The sequence below is a fragment of the Salvelinus sp. IW2-2015 genome, linkage group LG31, assembly GCF_002910315.2.
Source record: "Salvelinus sp. IW2-2015 linkage group LG31, ASM291031v2, whole genome shotgun sequence".
NCBI classification, from domain to species: Eukaryota; Metazoa; Chordata; class Actinopteri; order Salmoniformes; family Salmonidae; genus Salvelinus; species Salvelinus sp. IW2-2015.
The window spans coordinates 1,744,545-1,763,516 of record NC_036870.1 but is presented as its reverse complement, the minus strand read 5'-3'; the positions used below and the strand labels follow the sequence as shown (position 1 = coordinate 1,763,516).

At 42.1% G+C, this 18,972-nt stretch overlaps 1 protein-coding gene across 1 annotated transcript in view; it reads left to right on the top strand.

Moving 5' to 3' along the window:
- Positions 1-247: 247 nt before the first annotated feature.
- The window catches only part of LOC111956066 (CMP-N-acetylneuraminate-beta-galactosamide-alpha-2,3-sialyltransferase 1-like), a 42,432-nt gene continuing 23,707 nt past the window's right edge, over positions 248-18,972 (top strand). Inside the window, 1 exon segment of the mRNA XM_023976482.2 lies at positions 248-529. The gene's annotated coding sequence lies outside the window, so the exon portion shown is untranslated.

Here is an 18,972-nt window from a genome sequence, read left to right as displayed (position 1 = left end):
TCTATGATTTGAGTTTTTCAAATACATAGTTATATCATTACTGGAAATTAAAAAGTTGCCTAGGCCTACTCCTTTCATTTGCTTATTTCAATGTTTCCAACACATCCTATGCAGGCAACCCCATTATTACACCTCTGTCCAAACCGCTATACCTAGTCAGGATTAAAAGGGGCGTGGCGTTGCCCTGTTGTGCCTCGCCAATCCACATGGCCGCAAAACCGCTTGATCGCCACCAGTAGGAGAATAGCGGTCCATTAGCTGCTCCATGAGTCGGGGAGGTGTCGCCTAATAATAACGGACTGGCCGCTTCCAGCCATCCACTCGCAGATATACCTTTTAGTAGCTTAAGGGTGTGAACATTTCGACGTTCACTGCTCGGTTTTATAAACTAGGCTACTGTATTCGATGAATATCGGGATGATTTCCCTCAGCAGCTCCCTGCTTGGATAACCTTATCGCTGTGCTGTGTGGATGCTCCGGATAACGGGTCTCCCTACCATTCCCGACCAGAGCTGTCTTGGAAATGAAAGTAAGTAGCCTATCCAGCCATTGAAGCGTTTTGCATGATCAAATCTGCATTTTGTGGTTCTTTGATTTGATATGATTAGTCACATTATCACGGGACAAATAATATATGTTTTTATCTACAGCTTGGGCTACTCAGTGTACTGCAAGGGTATTGGGCAACTCTCCTATTCGTAGTAAGCTACAGTATTTCAAACCAACGTTCAAACTTCAATATTGAAACTTTTTTTTTCATCTGATAGAAAGTCTATTGAAAAAAACGATCAAATGCTGTCACCTTTTAAACTGTACCCAGGCTAGATAGGCGTTTAGCCTAACCATACAGCCATAACTCGAGGAGTACTGATTAGGTGAAATTGATGCAACAATGTATTTATTTCCTAAAGGCAATGTAGCCTATACATTTCTGTGAGAGTAGTGCTCCCACCCCAAATGTAGTTATGTTGAGGAGTCATCAGAAGTGCAAACTGTATGAACATTTCTACTGCCTCAGTGCTTTCTTTTCAAGAACCTCGTGTTCTTGGGCTAGAGGCAAAACATTTAAAAAATGTAGGCTTTCAGACATACATCTTTACTAGTATAGAGGCCAGCTGTAATGCTGCATGGCTTAATATCTCTGTAATATCTCTGACAATTTACTCTTAACTGCTCAATGGCACGGTAATGACAGTGAGAACAGACCAACATCTGTTGACTGTATTATCACTAATGTAGTAGGGTATAATGCTGCTCTCTCTGCAGTCAGTCCAGACAATAGTACAGAACATCAGACATTATGCTGTCATCCTTAATGGCACCCTATATCCTATATAGTGCACTACTTTTGACCATGGCCGATGCTCTGGTCAAAAGTAGTGCACTATATAGGGAATATTTCGGATTCACTCTAAATGCTGCCATTATAGACCTCTATGCCTTACTGGGATTAAAACCCAGGGTGGCTATGTGTTCTAGAAATTAATTTGAAATTGCATCTAAATTATTAATTGTGTTTCCCATTCTCTTTGGAGTAATGACTGAGGTCCTTTATGTATACTAATGATAGTGTGTCAGTTATAAGGGTTACCTTTTCATTCAATCACCATTTAAAAGTAATAAGCAAGTACAATGTCATTGCCAATATATTGTATATCAAATCACATTTTATTTGTCACATGCGCCGAATACAACAGATGTAGACCTTACTGTGAAATGCTTACTTACAAGCTCTTAACCAATAATGCAGTTCAAGAAATAGAGATAAGAAAATATTTACTAAATAAACTAATGTAAAAAATACAATTAAAAGTAACAAGGCTATACACAGGGGGTACCGGTAGAGAACAGTCTATGACGTGGCTGCAGTCTTTTACATTTTTTKGGGCCTTCCTCTGACACCACCTGCCTGGTATAGAGGTCCTGGATGGCAGGAAGATTGGCCCCAGGGATATTGCTCTCCGTCTGTGATGTGATTGGCTGCGGAGTGACCTTGGGGGACCAGTGTGTGCTCAGAGAGATGGAATTGGAGGCCAGGTGTCATTTCATATTAAGGAATAGTACAGCTAGGCCGTACACTGTAATTACAGTAGGCCCTATGTAACTGGTGGTAAAAACAATTCTGAATTTTACTGATGTTGGAGAAACTTGGTACAATAACCCTCACCAACTGTCGATCACTCGTGCGGCTCAGTTGGTAGAGCACGGAACGCCAGGGTTGTGAATTTGTTTCCCCATGGAGGACCAGTATGAAAAATGTATGCACTGGATAAGAGCGCCTGCTAAATGAATGAAATGTCAAATGTAACCAGAGAAAAAGTCAAGCTGTCTGATGAGCATAAGAGTTAGATGTACAGTAGTTGCCATACAGTTAGACACAAAGCTATAATTACACATTTAGGTACTGGACTAAAAACTTTTTCCAAGATACTATAATTTATTCCTTTGATAAAACCACTATGTTCCGAGACTACTGTAGGCTAAGCCAGACTCAGTACAGTTATGCTGATAAAAGTACTGTAGTCATAAGTCACATTGTCATCTAGTCAGCACTGTAGTCATAAGAGCCAACTCATGTGGTCCATGCAGCTCAGCATCCTAAACTGTGGAGACGCCATGCTTTAACCACAGTCTTTCAGAGCGTTTCAGCACATCATTATATTGTACTGTAACTGCACGGTCTGGTCTGGGCACCAACCCTGCTGCAAAGGAGACGGAAAAAGAGAGAAACCCATCCTGTAAACAGTCAGACCTCATAGCTGTGGTTCCTGGATGTGGTTATCTGAAGTGAAAACAGACAGCTTGTGAGATGGTATATTTCCCTAGTAACCAGAAACTGCGTCCCAAATGGCACCATATTCCCTATATAGGAATATATATTCCATAAGGTCGCCTAGGCAGAGAGCTCCTGTACATTTTGTAAATGTGTTTAAGTATTTGTTCTTTGAATCTTTTAACTGAATTTTTTGTTTTGAATAGCCAAATGTGTATGGATTACATCTATTTGTTTCCTGACCGTGAATTCATGGCAAATCAGCATTATCATGATAGCCAGCTAGCTATGCTACCAAGCTAGCTAGCTAGTGTATTTAGATTTGAATACACCAGCCTATTTTTGTTATTACTACGGCCTCCTGACACAATGAGGAGTAGTTCAATGCATGCCAAGCTGACAGTGGTGATTGCATCGCTAAGGAGGTTTCCTCCGARGTTATGAGCGGGCTATCACCGTCCACATTATCTAAAAACAAACTTCATTTTGTTCTGCAAGACCAAAGAGAGTCAGCGGCTACAGWGAAGTCGTAGCCAGACGTCGGGGACGGCAAGGTGCCGGTGAAAGGGAACTGTGCTGCTGGCTTCCGGAGGACCTGCTCATCTCCCGGCGTTTACCACCTCCTCCCTTTGCTCAAGACATGTGGTTCCCTCTTGACTGTCACTCCATCTTTTGGGGGCTTGTTTTGCTTTTTCAAGCTCTTTCAGAATCAGACTAGATTTTCCTTTATGAAAAATGTGTCAACCACTACAAAGACATCCAATAATTATAATCCATATAATCACATTTCCTGTTGCTGCAGGATTATTTTCCTGCTATAGCAAACTGGCTCAAATTCAGATCCTATATCTGTAGGGAATATGGTGCCATTTGGGACGCCCCAGAGTCTCCCTCCAGACAGCATAACCAGAGTTGTCTCCATTCTAACCACTCAGAGCGGTCACAGACACTATTTTCCCTCCACACAGTTTCTCTCAAGAGGAATTCTCTCCGGGCTTTTGGTTCACCCTCTGTTTACATTTACAGTCTTGGCTCTTTGCCAAACACACATTTAAAGCACAGCGTCCTGCGTGGCACACTTTACATACCAGTACAACGCTTTTTACTGCTGGCTGACGTCATAAAAAAAGACATATTTACGTATCATTGTCCTCTTTCCCAGACGTCATGGCATGACACATGCAATTAATTGTATTGTCTCCTTTTTGAATATTTTAATAAGCGGTTATAAACTGCTGTTGTGTTGAGAGAATGACCAAATGTCTGTTTTCCTTGGCACTAACCACTGTTTCTTGGAAGTGTTTTACCAATGCAATCAAAGTGAACCACGTCTCTCAATTAAGTCTTAATACTACACAACTTCTGTCTCCAAATAAACAAATGCGGTGCCCATTTGATCACACTAGCAGACAGGCAGCTGTTTAAAGGAGAGAACGTGTTTAAAAGGCTTCCTACAGCTGCTCTGTTTCAGGATGTATGGATGCATTATGTAGAACTGTAGATACCACCAGATGTTTTATCCTTTTGATGCCCTCACATCACATTTCATAGATTGCTGCGAGAGATGAGACTGATGTTTTTCTCCTCTCGTTTAGGTGGACAGATGTTCTGTCCTTGACTTGTATCAGGCTGTGACTGCATCTCAAATGTCACCCTATTCCCTTTATAATACCTTACTTTTGACCAGAACCCTATGTGCACTAGGTTGCCATTTGGGAAGCACCCACTGTCAGGCGTAGCCATTCTCGTGTCATTATTTCACCGTGTGTGGTAGGTCTTGTGAATAGGCCAAAGCTTACATAAAGCTTCTTCCTGAACTTTTTATTCTTATATAAAGTCATGTTGAAAAGGTCACACATACCCGGACCCTGTCTGTCAGATAAAAGGAAATACATTTATACTTCCTATTATAGACTGACTCCATTTAATAGCACACATTCTGCCTGACGAAGATCTTTAAGTGGAAACATTGCACAATCAACTATAGTAGCATTCCTCAGTTTGTGGAAATGTCTTTATTTCACTCGTTTAAAAAAATAAATAAAATGGGTATAGGACAGATTGATATTGAACACTTTCTGATCACCTTCACCTGAGGGCAATAGTTACATTGCCTTTGTTTGATTCTAATACTGTACATAGAATTGTCACACATGACATACTGTACAGTACAATGTAAGGTCAATAAACGCATCGTTTAAAAATATGTGCATAGAAATACTGTAGGCCTCCACTAATCTTAAATAAATTATGCCTTTCCTGTCAGCAGGAATCATTCCATTTACTTTGTCATGTGTGAACATACATTTATAAACATAAGATCTCTGTGGCCTGATCACCGACGGCGATGAGACAGCATACAGGGAGGAGGTAAGAGAACTGGCAGTGTGTGTGTGTGGGGTGGGGGGTGGGGGGTCAATAGCTAAGTTCATCGGTGTCCACATCACTGAGGACTTAACATGGTCCTCTCACACCAGAACAGTCATGAAGAACGCATGGCAAAGCTTTTTCTCTCTCAGGAGTCTGAAATGATTTGGCATGGCCACTCAGATCCTCAGGAACTTTTACAGCTACACCATTGAGAGCATCCTGACTAGTTGTATCACCGTCTGGTATGGAAACTGCACCACCCGTGACCGGAGGACCCGACAGAGGGTGGTGCCAACGGCCCAGCGCATCACTGGGGACGAGCTCCTAGCCATCAAGGACAACAGTGCCTTCGCAAAGTATTCAGACCACTTGATTGTTTCCACATTTTATGTTTTTGCCTTTTTCTAAAATTGATATTTTTTTAAGTTCCTCAGCAATCTTACAAAAAAAAACAAAAAAAAAAACACACAATACCATATAATGACAAAGCGAAAACAGGTTTAGCAATTTTATTAATAATAAAAATAGCTTTCATAAGTATTCAGACTCTTTGCTATGAGACTCTAATATTGAGCTCAGGTGCATCCTGTTTCCATTGATCATCCTTGAGATGTTTCTACAACTTGATTGCAGTCCACCTGTGGTAAATTCAATTGATTGGACATGATTTGGAAAGGCACACACCTGTCTATATAAGCTCCCAAAGTTGACAGTGCATGTCAGATCAAAAACCAAGCCATGAAGTTGAAGGAATTGTCCGTAGAGCTCCGAGACCGGATTGTGTCTAKGCACAGATGTGSGGAAGGGTACCAAAAAATTTCTGACCAAGCCCCTTCTCCCCCGATTACTCAGTTTGGCTGGGCGGCCAGCTCTAGCAAGAGTCTTGGTGGTTCCAAACTTCTTCCATTTAAGAATGATGGAGGCCATTGTGTTCTTGGGGACCTTCAATGCTGCAGAAATGTTTTTGGTACCCTTCCCCAGATCTGTGCCTTGACACAATCTGGTCTCGGAGCTCTACGAACAATTCCTTCGACCTCATGGCTTGGTTTTTGCTCTGACATGCACTGTCAACTGTGGGACCTTATCCAAATCATGTCCAATCAATTGAATTTACCACAGGTGGACTCCAATCAAGTTGTAGCAACATCTCAAGGATGATCAATGGAAACAGGATGCACCTGAGCTCAATTTCAAGTCTCATAGGAAAGGGTCTGAATACTTATGTAAATAAGGTGTTTCTGTTTTTTATTTTTAATAAATTAGAAAGAAATTCTAAAAACCTGTTTTTGTTTTGTAATTTTGGGGTAATGTGCGTAGATTGCTGAGGATTTGTATTTAGTTAATATATTTTAAAATAATGCTGTAACGTAACAAAATGTGGAAAAAGTCAAGGGGTCTGAATACTTTTCGAAGGCACTGTATGTCCTGGTGCTCCCCAATGTGTCCGTCTTCCACCTCTCTGTGCTTTCTGTTTGTCATGCCTCGGAGGTGTATTGTTAATTAGGAGTTATCCCTCTCAGCTCCCAGCTCTTCATATGGTCACAACTTTAATTGACAGTCAAAGCTGAGCACCACCTGTCCTCCCCTTTAAAACCCATGGTTCAGCCAGATGTTCCCCCTCAACACCCCAGCCCCAGGTGCTTCCCCAGACCTTAAGGTTCCAAGCAGATGCTGTTTTTTTTATATAAGGACAAATTATTAAACAGGAAATGCCATATCTGCCAACTGCCTCAGAAAGGTGATACAAACATGGTTGTTTCACACTGCGTCTCTAAACCATGCTGCCTGTGTACAAACCATACTGCTGTTTGTGTACAAACCATACTGCTGCTTGTGTATCTGTCTAAACCAGGAGTGGTGTGAAGCTGATGGAACAACCATTGCTGTTTGAGAGATCAGTGTAATCCTATTGGTTACACACATCATCAAATACCTATTCTGTGATCTGCTATTGGTTACACACATCATCAAACCCCTAGTCTGGGGCAGCAGGTAGCCTAGTGGTTAGAGTGTTGGGCCAGTAACCGAAAGGTTGCTGGATTGAATCCCCGAGCTGACAAGGTAAAAATCWGTAGTTCTGCCCCTGAAGGCAGTTAACCCACTGTTCCCCGGTAGGCCGTCATTGTAAATAAGAATTTGTGCTTAACTGACTTAGTTAAAGGTTCAATTAACAAATAAAATAAACAAAAAGTCTGTCAGCACTCATAAAGTAAATTTKGTTTTGTGAGACTAGTTCAACTCACATGGCTGTTACATGTTTTCTAAATGGGGTGGTGACACCGATCATAAGAACATCTATATTACGAGTCTCTAGGCTACAAGCATGACATCCATCTGTTCTGAATATTGGGTGTGTTGTCTACAGCAGGCTGCAAGCATAACCCGTCCGTTTGTGTTTGGAAGATCTGCCATTGTTTGGTTTTGTGTGGAAGAAAACAGAGCGAATGTTGAAGGATTTGGTATAATGATATTGCGGCATTGTTGTCTTTGTTCTCTATGACAAAGGACTTTTTGTATTTTCACCCCMAAAAAACTCAATAGGGTGCTTTGTGTCTGGGTCTGAATCCAGTGGCTTGGATCAGCAGCATCACAACGTATAGGCCCCTAGGTCCTGGTCAAGGAGTGTACACTATACAAGGAATAGGGTACCATTTGGGACAGAACCCTAATGATTTCTCATCTCTCTTGCCTCTGGCCTTAGTTCTTTCCTCTTACTGTATAAATCATACATGGCTAACTGAAGTTTTAGGTTTGAAAAAGTAGAGACATTCAAGTAGGCTAGTTTAACTTGACACCTAGTTTTAGTTTTACACTAGAACTATATTATAATTGATTAAATGTGTTTGGCAGAGCCCCATTTCTGAAGCTCTGACTATTGGGGAGAAAGGATTTCAGAAGTCAGACCAAGGAAGCTGATGGTGGAATCCCTATGGGTGAAATAAAGGCAACCTCCTGAACGGATTGGTCCATTGCTGTTGCCAAGGGCCTTAGTGTTGTTGTATATTTCCCCTGTTAAGCTGGGCTACAGCTGTGTTGGGCCCCATGGTTTGGCCCCTGGGCTGGACTACCATGTGTTTTCTCCATCTCAGACCACATACAGAGAACAAACATTCTTACCCATTAGGAGGTTTTTGTCCCAAATGGCACTCTATTCTCTATATAGTGCACTACTTTGATTATAGCCCGAACAAAAGCAGTGCACTATATAGGACATAAAGTGAATAAAGGAAGCAACCTAGGAGAGCAGAGGGTTCACTGCTTTTCATAGAAGGAGAAGAGAATGCCAACTCAGCACAGTACTTCTACTGCGCTGCCATGGAGGGGAGGTTGATGTTAACATGACTTGCTTTACAACATTTACAAGATGTACTTTGCAACATTACAAACCAATTACACGAACAACAAATGCTGAAATAAGAAAAAGAATTCACAAGAAAGGCATTTCACTGTACTCTTTGGTATGATTCACCCGGGGATCAAACACCCAACATTCCAATCTCAGGGCAGACACTCTAATCACAAGACGACTGAGTTGGTGCATGTTATATTATACGTCCCATATAATATGGGAACATGTTTTTTTTTAGGGAGGTAGGAATGTATAGACCTATGTGAAACAAAGTATGAATAACAATGTCAGCAACAGCATAACATACTGTACACTCTACAACCCACCAACAAAACAAAACACAGTTGGTCTTCAAAATGCATAATAGTAATATAAGCCGTTTAGCAGACGCCTTTATTCAAAGCGACTTACAGTCACGCGTGCTACAGAGGACCGCTGTAGTAAGTCAGACTAAAACAAAACAATTACAACGGTAAATCGATTCAAAACTAAATGAATACAGGCCGTTTACTGCAGGGTAGAGGGGAATTGTAGCGTCTGTACATAATTGAAGAAAGGCTGACACATATGGTGGAATTTCCTATATAGTAAACTACTTTTGACCAGAAGCCTATGGAGAATATGGGGGATATTTGGGACACGCATAGATACATCAGTTACTCATTATGTACAGTCTCATGGTTTCACATCCTGATTAAGACTCATATTTTTAGTTAATCAGTGGACAAACTACATGACTTTATACTAACGTAATGGAATACTAGCATGCTAAACTCCCACAAACATGACACTACATACCTTTTGTTTTTGCAACCCTCTGGGGACAATTAAGTTAGACATTTCTGTTGTTACCTAAATGCCTGTTATTAAGCAGTTAATGTATGATACGTCTTAACTTGCTGCTCTTCTTCGTTGGTTTTTGTATGGTAGCCTATCCATTGTGAACCGCAAACTTGGTTGAAAAAAATAAATAAAGCAACACCACCCGGCTTAACGTAAACCTCTCCCCCATGTGACCTACTTGTTGTGTGTATGTACTGACATGTACATTACCCGTCAAATGTTTGGACACACCTACTCATTCAAAGGTTTTTCTTTATTTTACTATTTTCTACATTGTAGAATAATAGTGAAGCGTTCAAAACTATGAAATAACACATATGGAATCATGTAGTGACCAAAAAAGTGTTAAACAAATCAAAATATTCTGCTCTTTCACATCGATTACTTGTTCTATATGAACTTGCTCTAAACACCTCCTGCTGTTGCACACTCAAACAAGCTGCACCTGAACCGGGGTGAGTCATTTGATTATCTGTCATAGCTGTATTAGCTGTGAGGGGTGAGTGAGTGAGTGAGTAAATGTAATCTGTTATAATCAAATCATATCAAATTTGATTGGTCACATACACATATTTAGCAGATGTTATTGCGGGTGTAGCAGATGCATGTGTTCCTAGCTCCAACAGTGCAGTAGTATGTAACAATTCACAACAATACACACATCTAAAAGTAAAGAAATGGAATTAAGAATTATATAACTATTAGGATGAGCAATGTCGGAGTGGCATTGACAATAATACAGTAGAATAGAATACAGTATATACATATGAGATGAGTAAAGCAGTATGTAAACATTATTAAAGTGACAAGTGATTCGATGTCTATGTATATAAGGCAGCAGCCTCTAAGGTGCAGGGTTGAGTAACCGGGAGGTAGCCGGTTAGTGATGGCTATTTAAAAGTCTGATGGTCTTGAGATAGAGGCTGCTGTTTTTCAGTCTCTCGGTCCCAGCTTTGATGCACCTGTACTGACCTTGCCTTCTGGATGGTAGCGGGGTGAACAGGCCGCGGCTCGGGTGGTTTATGTCCTTGATGATCTTTTTGGCCTTCCTGTGACATCGGATGCTGTAGGTGTCCTGGAGTGCAGACAGTGTGCCCCCAGTGATGCTTTGGGCAGTTACTAGTTACCTGTCCTAAATTGTAACCAGTAGCATATCTTTTGGATTTCCCAAACCCAGTAGCGTAATCAGATTACTTTGTTACTTTTTACTTTCCCCTTAAGAGGGATTAGAAAATAGAGTATTACCAATTGTCAACATCCATTGCAAGATAAATCTATATCAGATTTACATAGCTGGCCTTAAATGGACGTTGCATTTACATTTTAAATGTTTTATTTCACCTTTATTTAACCAGGTAGGCAAGTTGAGAACAAGTTCCCATTTACAACTGCGACCTGGCCGAGATAAAGCAAAGCAGTGCGACAAAAACAACAACACAGAGTCACACATGGGATAAACAAACGTACAGTCAATAACACAATAGAAGAATCTATGTACAGTGTGTGTAAATGTAGTAAGGTTAGGGAGGTAAGGCAATAAATAGGCCATAGTGGTGAAATAATTACAATTTAGCATTAACACTGGAGTGATAGATGTGCAGATGATGATGTGCAAGTAGAGATACTGGGGTGCAAAAGAGCAACAACAACAAAAATAACTGTATGGGTATGAGTTAGTTGGGTGTGCTATTTACAGATGGTCTGTGTACAGGTACATTGATCGGTAAGCTGCTTTGACAGCTGATGCTTAAAGTTAGTGAGGGAGATATGAGTCTCCGGCTTCAGTAATTTTTGCAATTCGTTCCAGTCATTGGCAACAGAGAACTGGAAGGAAAGGCGGCCAAAGGAGGTGTTGGCTTTGGGGGTGACCAGTGAAATATACCTGCTGGATCACGTGCTACGGGTGGGTGTTGCTATGGTGACCAGTGAGATGAGATAAGGCGGGGCTTTACCTAGCAAAGATTTAAAGATGACCTGGAGCCAGTGGGTTTGGCGACGTGTATATGAAGAGAGGGCCAGCCAACGAGAGCATACAGGTCGCAGTGGTGGGTAGTATATGGGGCTTTGGTGATAAAACGGATGGCACTGTGATAGACTACATCCAATTTKCTGAGTGGAGTGTTGGAGGCTATTTTGTAAATGACATCGCCGAAGTCAAGGATCGGTAGGATAGTCAGTTTTACGAGGGTATGTTTGGCAGCATGAGTGAAGGAGGCTTTGTTGCGAAATAGGAAGCCGATTCTAGATTTAATTTTGGATTTGAGATGCTTAATGTGAGTCTGGAAGGAGAGTTTACAGTCTAACCATACACCTAGGTATTTGTAGTTGTCCACATATTCTAGGTCAGAACCGTCCAGAGTAGTGATGCTAGGCGGGCGGGCAGGTGTGGGCAGCAATCGGTTGAAGAGCATGCACTTAGTTTTACTTGCATTTAAGAGCAGTTGGAAGCCACAGAAGGAGTGTTGTATGGCATTGAAGCTCGTTTGGAGGTTTGTTAACAGTGTCCAAGGAAGGGCCAGATGTATACAGAATGGTGTTGTCTGCGTAGAGGTGGATCAGAGAATCACCAGCAGCAAGAGCGACATCATTGATATATACAGAGAAAAGAGTCGGCCCAAGAATTGAACCCTGTGGCACTCCCATAGAGACTGCCAGAGGTCCGAACAACAGGCCCTCCGATTTGACACACTGAACTCTATCTGAGAAGTAGTTGGTGAACCAGGCGAGGCAGTCATTTGAGAAACCAAGGCTGTTGAGTCTGCCGATAAGAATGCGATGATTGACAGAGTCGAAAGCCTTGGCCAAGTCGATGAAAACGGCTGCACAGTACTGTCTTTTATCTATGGCAGTTATGATATTGTTTATGACCTTGAACGTGGCTGAGGTGCACCCATGACCAGATCAGAAACCAGATTGCATAGTGGAGAAGGTRTGGTGGGATTCGAAATGGTCGGTGATCTGTTTGTTAATTTGGTTTTAGAAAGGCAGGGCAGGATGGATATGGGTCTGTAACAGTTTGGGGATGACCGCGGCAGCTTTACAATCTTTAGGGATCTCAGATGATACGAAAGAGAGGTTGAACAGGCTAGTAATAGGGGTTGCAACATTTTCGGTGGATAATTTTAGAAAGAGAGGGTCCAGATTGTCTAGCCCAGCTGATTTGTAGGGATCCAGATTTTGAAGCTCTTTCAGAACATCAGCTATCTGGATTTGGGTGAAGGAGAAATGGGGGAGGCTTGGGCAAGTTGCTGTGGGGGGTGCAGAGCTGTTGGCCGGGGTAGGGGTAGCCAGGTGGAAAGCATGGCCAGCCGTAGAAAAATGCTTAYTGAAATTCTCGATTATCGTAGATTTATCGTTGGTGACTGTGTTTCCTAGCCTCAGTGCAGTTGGCAGCTGGGAAGAGGTGCTCTTATTCTCCATGGACTTTACAGTGTCCCAGAACTTTTTGGAATTACTGATGCAGGGTGCACATTTCTGTTTGGAAAAGCTAGCCTTAGCTTTCCTAACTGACTGTGTATATTGGTTCGTGACTTCCCTGAAAAGTTGCATATCGATTGCATTAATAGGTCATGTAGGCTTCTAACCCATTACTTTCTACTTCAATATGGATAATAAAACGARTAGGCTATATATTTACATTAAACTGTCAGATTTCCAGTCATTCCAATTAATTAAATGCCCCTTGATCTTCAAGAATATGACTTGGAAATATGGAAATGTAGATTATTGTAATTGTTAATACCTGAAAATAACCCCAAAACTAAGGATTTATTAGCTTATGTTTTTGGCATGGAAGAATGATTGGGCTCATTGCTTCAAAACATGGTTGAAAAAGAAATGCTGCTCTCATGGATTGGCATTTTTTGAGCGCTACTGAAAAGTGCTATTTGCATGACCTGATGAAATGAATGCATATGCTGCATTTAGGCCTATTGTTTACGTTTTTGTTGGTGACACCATAGATTTAGGAATTAGAATGCCTAATATAATAGGATCTCTATGGTTGATACTTTGATATCTCAATAATATGCTGATGTTGAAGTCTATCAAAAGTGCGTATGTATGGAGCACAGTACCAAAGAGGAGTTAACAACATTTACATTACAAGTGCTAGTGTTAGTTAACAAAAAAGCAATCTTTATTTATTTATTTTTTACCTGGGAGGAACTCCCTCAAACTTTTCTTCCATAGGCTGGGATCTGCACTATGCAGCTTTTGCAAGAGCGCATTTTTCACTGGGTGTCCACGGGTCATAAAAACAATGATTGATTGGCAACTTAGCCTACGYTTCTTCAATTCAACCATTATTGGAGTAAAATACACCTATACATTTGTGAACAGTGGTTGAAATTCTACCTTTAACTAATAACGAGGAGAGACAAAATCAATCAATCAATCAAGGTATTACTTTTATTAAAAACGTATTATAATAAGGAGGCTGGTCGCCCCACCCACGCAGGTGAGATGGAGTGAGAGCCTCATGTACAGAGAGTACAGGATCATTTATATAGTCAAGCGACCCAATGCAAGCATCTGCAAAACATGTGACACTATGTATCTGTATGTTTGAAAAGGTGAAAAGGTTGCCTCAGTCTGTCACAACTGAGTGAAGACAATAGGGGCCAGAATAACAGGAAATCACTCAAGACATACTTCCTCTAACAGTAGATCAAGTTGGGCAAGGAAGTGCCTTTGACTGTCGGCCCAGATTATGTATGGTTGTACTGGTCACACACACACACACACACATACACACAAGGTGGTGTGTGTGTGATGTGGTTCACCATCCCACCTATGTCAAGTTCTGCCAACACCAAGCATACTCCCCCTTTCCGGGCAAAAACCTGATGAAACCTCAAATCAACATCTAATTTTGAGTTGTCAGCAAATGTAATTTCAATATGATTTAAACTAACCTTTTAAATGATGTTGACCTGGGGTTTAAATCTGGTTAAAGTGACAAATAAACTGTGTACATTGGAGGTTAACGCCAGTCTGATGAAAATAACATTAATTTTTTCCCTGTAGGAAAAGACTGTTGACTACCAGTCTCTAAAATGAGAGGTGTTCTCTACTCCCTTCCCTCCCAAAGATTAATCGGAAACATCCATCTTATCCTGTGTCTAAGCTGCGTCTCAAATGGCACCATATTCCCGATATAGTGCACTACTTTTGACCAGGGCCCATAGTGGTGCACAATAAGGAATAGGGTGCCATTGGGAATGCAAGCATAGATAACATGTTTGGGAGGCAGCCATCTTGCTTGGTCTAAAAGCTTTAACTTTGGGAAATGCTTATCATTCCTCAAACTGACCAAATTTGAATTTGCTATCAAAGTAACATTTTCATGGGATGTAAAAACAACCTGATCAAAGTCTTGTAAATGACTGTAAGAGAAACTCATAAATCTGAATGTAATTTCCATGAGTGCGGAAACTCACTACATAGTATGTAATGTGTTTAATAGCTTTATGTTTTGGTGGGGGTTATTTTTTTAATCTTGAATGTTCTGTACACTACAGATGTGCTGTCAGACAAGTAATAAAAAAGGGATTCAAGGGCTCATCTCTGCAGAAGTTTGAGAGCTGAAATTGCTCACAGGAAGCAGGAGAGAAAAAACTATCTCTCAAAACACAATCTAGAGCACTTTTCTGTTGCTCCATCCTGTAAAGTTGATGACTTGTATAAGCCTGAGATTAGAGAGAGAACCTCTAGAACTCCTCAGCCTTCACAGCTTTCCCTCTCTCTCTCTCTCTCCCTCCCCCCCTCCCTCCCTCTCTCCCCCCCCCTCTCTCTCTCCCCCTCTCTCTCTCCATCTTTCTATCCCTCTCTCTCCCTCCCCCTCCCTCCCTCCATCTCCCCCTCTCTCCCTTCCTTCCTCCCTCCCCCCTCTCTACCTTCCTCCTTCTTGCTCTGAAGTTTACACCACAACAGAGCTGTTGTTTCAGCTTTGGGAACTTTGATCAATCCAAAGCTGCCAACCTCCAGCAGGACAAGGTCAGGAAACTAGACGACACACACCATTGTCAAACACAGCCAGCCACCATCTGTTATAGCATACAGTCTGTTCAGTCTGTCATCTCCGGTACCTGGCCTTATGTTTCCAAGGACTCCCTGAGTTTAATACACCACCTCTCACATTAATGTGTCCATTAACCCCACCACACACACAGACACACACAGACACACACACACACACACACACACACACACCACACACACACACACACACACACACACACACACACACACACACACACACACACACACACACACACATTAACACACACATATTTCCTACAAAGCCTCAGTGTAGCGGTAGCATGAGAGGCCTACCGTTTAATCCTTAGTTGGATATGCGCTGAGGCCTGCAGTTCAGCTGTGATTGTCAAATCCAATTTTATTGGTCGCATACACATGTTAAGCAGATGTTATTGCGGGTGTAGGAACACAAGCATTTCGCTATCTCCAACAGTGCAGTAATATCTAACAATACACAACAAAACCTAAAAGTAAAATAATGGAATTAAGAAATAATAAGGACGAGCTATTTCAGAGTCCGTATTATAAATATATAGTATATACACACAGTATACAGTATATATGTGATGGAATGTATAGACATTATGAACAGTATGTAGATAGAATATATACTATACCTGAAGATTACATAGGCTAGAATAGTACATGCACAGCAACAGTTGAATAGGATGGCATTGACTAGAATACAGTATAAACCTATGAAATTAGTAAAACAGTATGTAAACATTATTCAAGTGACCAGTGTTCCATTATTAAATTGACCAGTGATTCCATGTCAATGTACATAGGACAGCAGCATCTAAGGTTCAGGGTTGAGTGACCGGGTGGTAGCTGGCTAGTGACAGTGACTAAGTTCAGGGCAGGGTACTGGGTGGAGGCCGGCTAGTGATGGCTATTTAATATTCTGATGGCCTTGAGATAGAAGCTGTTTTTCAGTCTCTCGGCCCCAACTTTGATGCACCTGTACTGACCTCACCTTCTGGATGATAGCGGGGTGAACAGGCCATGGCTCGGGTGGCTGAGGTATTTGATGATCTTCCTRTGACACTGGGTACTGTAGATGTCCTTCAGGGCGGGCAGTGTGCTCCCGGTGATGCGATGCGTTGGGCTGACTGCACCATCCTCTGGAGAGCCCTGCGGTTGCCGACGGTGCAGTTGCCGTACCAGGTGGTGATACAGGCTGACAGGATGCTCTCAATGGTGTAAAAATTTGTGAGGGTCTTAGGGGCCAAGCCAAATTTCTTCAGCCTCCTGAGGTTGAAGAGGCGCTGTTGCGGTTTCTTCACCACACTGTCTGTGTGGGTGGACCATTTCAGATTGTCAGTGATTTGTACGCCGAGGAACTTGAAGCTTTTCACCTTCTCCACTGCAGCCCTGTCAATGTGGATGGGGGCATTCTCCCCCTGCTGTCTCCTGAAGTCAGCTCCTGTTTTGTTGAGGAAGAGGTTATTTTCCTGGCACCACTCCACCAGGGCCATCACCTCTTCCATGTATGTTGTCTCGTCGTTGTTGGTAATAAGGCCTACTACTGTTGTATCATCTGCAAACTTGATGATTGAGATGGTGGTGTGTGTGGCAACACAGTCATGGGTGCACAGGGAGTACAGGAGGGGGCTCAGCACGCACTCTTGTGGAGCCCCTGTGTTGAGGATCAGCGTAGTGGAGGTTTGGTTTCTTACGGCTCCTCTCCTTGTTCCTCTCCTTGTTCGGGCGGCGCTCGGCGTCACCGGTCTTCTAGCCATCGCCGCTCCACCTTTCATTTTCCATTTGTTTTGTCTTGTTTTCCCACACACCTGGTTTACATCCCCTCATCACTCTACGTGTATATTATCCTCTGTTCCCCCCCATGTCTTTGTGTGTAATTGTTCGTTACGTTTATTTGTGTGACGCGTCAGGCAGTTTTTTTTGAACGCGTGGTATTGTTTTGAACGCGTGGTATTGTATTGTTGTACATTATTTTATGTGACTAAGTACGCTATTCGCTTTTGCCTTTGGCTGGAGTGTTGTGACGCTGTTGCATCCGACTGTTTTACTTCTGCCAATTAAAGTGTGCCTGTTCACTCATCTCTGCTCCCCTGCACCTGACTCCAGTTGACCAGTTGCGCACACAGCCTGACACCCAGACACCCTTCACCACCGTCTCTCCCTGCAGGGCAGACCCAGGGTTTCCTGGTCGATTCCTCATTTCACGAGTTTAAGGACCAGACATGAAATGGGTTTAGAATGGGATTAGAATATTTATTAAGGAAATGGAATGGATGTGAGAATGAGGATTCAGTGGGGAAATGAAAATGAACTGGATGAAGCCGAGGGCTGCAGATGAAGGATCCAGAGGGGCTGACTCTGTAGGGTTTGGCTTGGAGTCTCAGGTAGACATCACTGTCAGGCCGTGGTAGTTAGGCTGGTGTGGTAAAGGCAACATAAGTAAAAGGAGAAAGGAGGTGGGGAAAGGGAAAGGGAGGAGAAGGGATGTGACACAAAACAGGAGGAATGACTCGTCAGATTTAAGTAGGATGGTAGTGGTGATTAATTCTTAAAAGGCTAAGCCGTTGGGGGGGGGGGGCTTTACTACTATATGGCCTGAACTGCAATAGCCCAGAGAAACGCATTGAACAACACATTCATAAATGACAGAAGTCTGTCAAAAAATGTATCATAAGAAACAAGGTTTTGAAGTGTCTGCCCTATATCTAGGAGATATAAGAAAGTTCAGGAAATGTTTCCTTTTTTTACATATATTTAACCCCTTTTTGGGGTTGGCACAAAACTACCTTCATACTTCCGTACCGGTTACTTTCAGATGAGTCCCGTGACACTTGTGGGGGTTGTAGAGCATCTCCGTGTCCATAGAGTAGTCATAATAGTTTGTAGGTCAACCTGTATGGACGCTACAGACTTTTTTGTGAGAAGACTGATTTTGGGGACATCTCATGGTCTGACAAACACCGGTCTAGCTCTGCTAGATATCTCTAGYTTAACTTGACGGATTTTGATGGGGATTTTTTTATTATGTTACTTAGATTCAAATCAAATCAAAATGTATTTGTCAAATGCGCCGAATGCAACAGGTATAGACCTTACCATGAAATGCTTACTTACAAGCTCTTAACCAATGGGGTGGTCAATGTAAATAGTCCGGGTGGCCATTTGATAAATTGTTCAGCAGTCTTATGGTTTGGGGGTAGAAGATTGCACCAGTGTGACAATCGACTCTAGGGGCTTAAGGAAAGTGAGAATAGGTATTGAGGCTGATTAGTAGTTAGTAGCAGCTTTAACTTGTTTGAGGAGTTACGTTCAAGACAACTAGTTAAGTGTTGCAAACAGTCTTTGAGGCTGATTGGCAATAGTTAGCAGCTACTGCTTGTTAAATTGCTAGGAAGCTGCATTCAAGACAACTAGTTAAGTGTTACATTCAAGTCTGTTCCTTTCTCTTAAATTTTTGTTAATTCTTGACACCATCAAAAAAACACCCCCAACCTCTGGTGTCTGTGTCCTTTTGTAGATCTGTGCTAAATTGACATGCCACAGATTGTAAAGAGCAAAAAGGTGAAGTTAGTATGTTTGTGTCCAAATCCTCATTTTATCACCTTGGTCT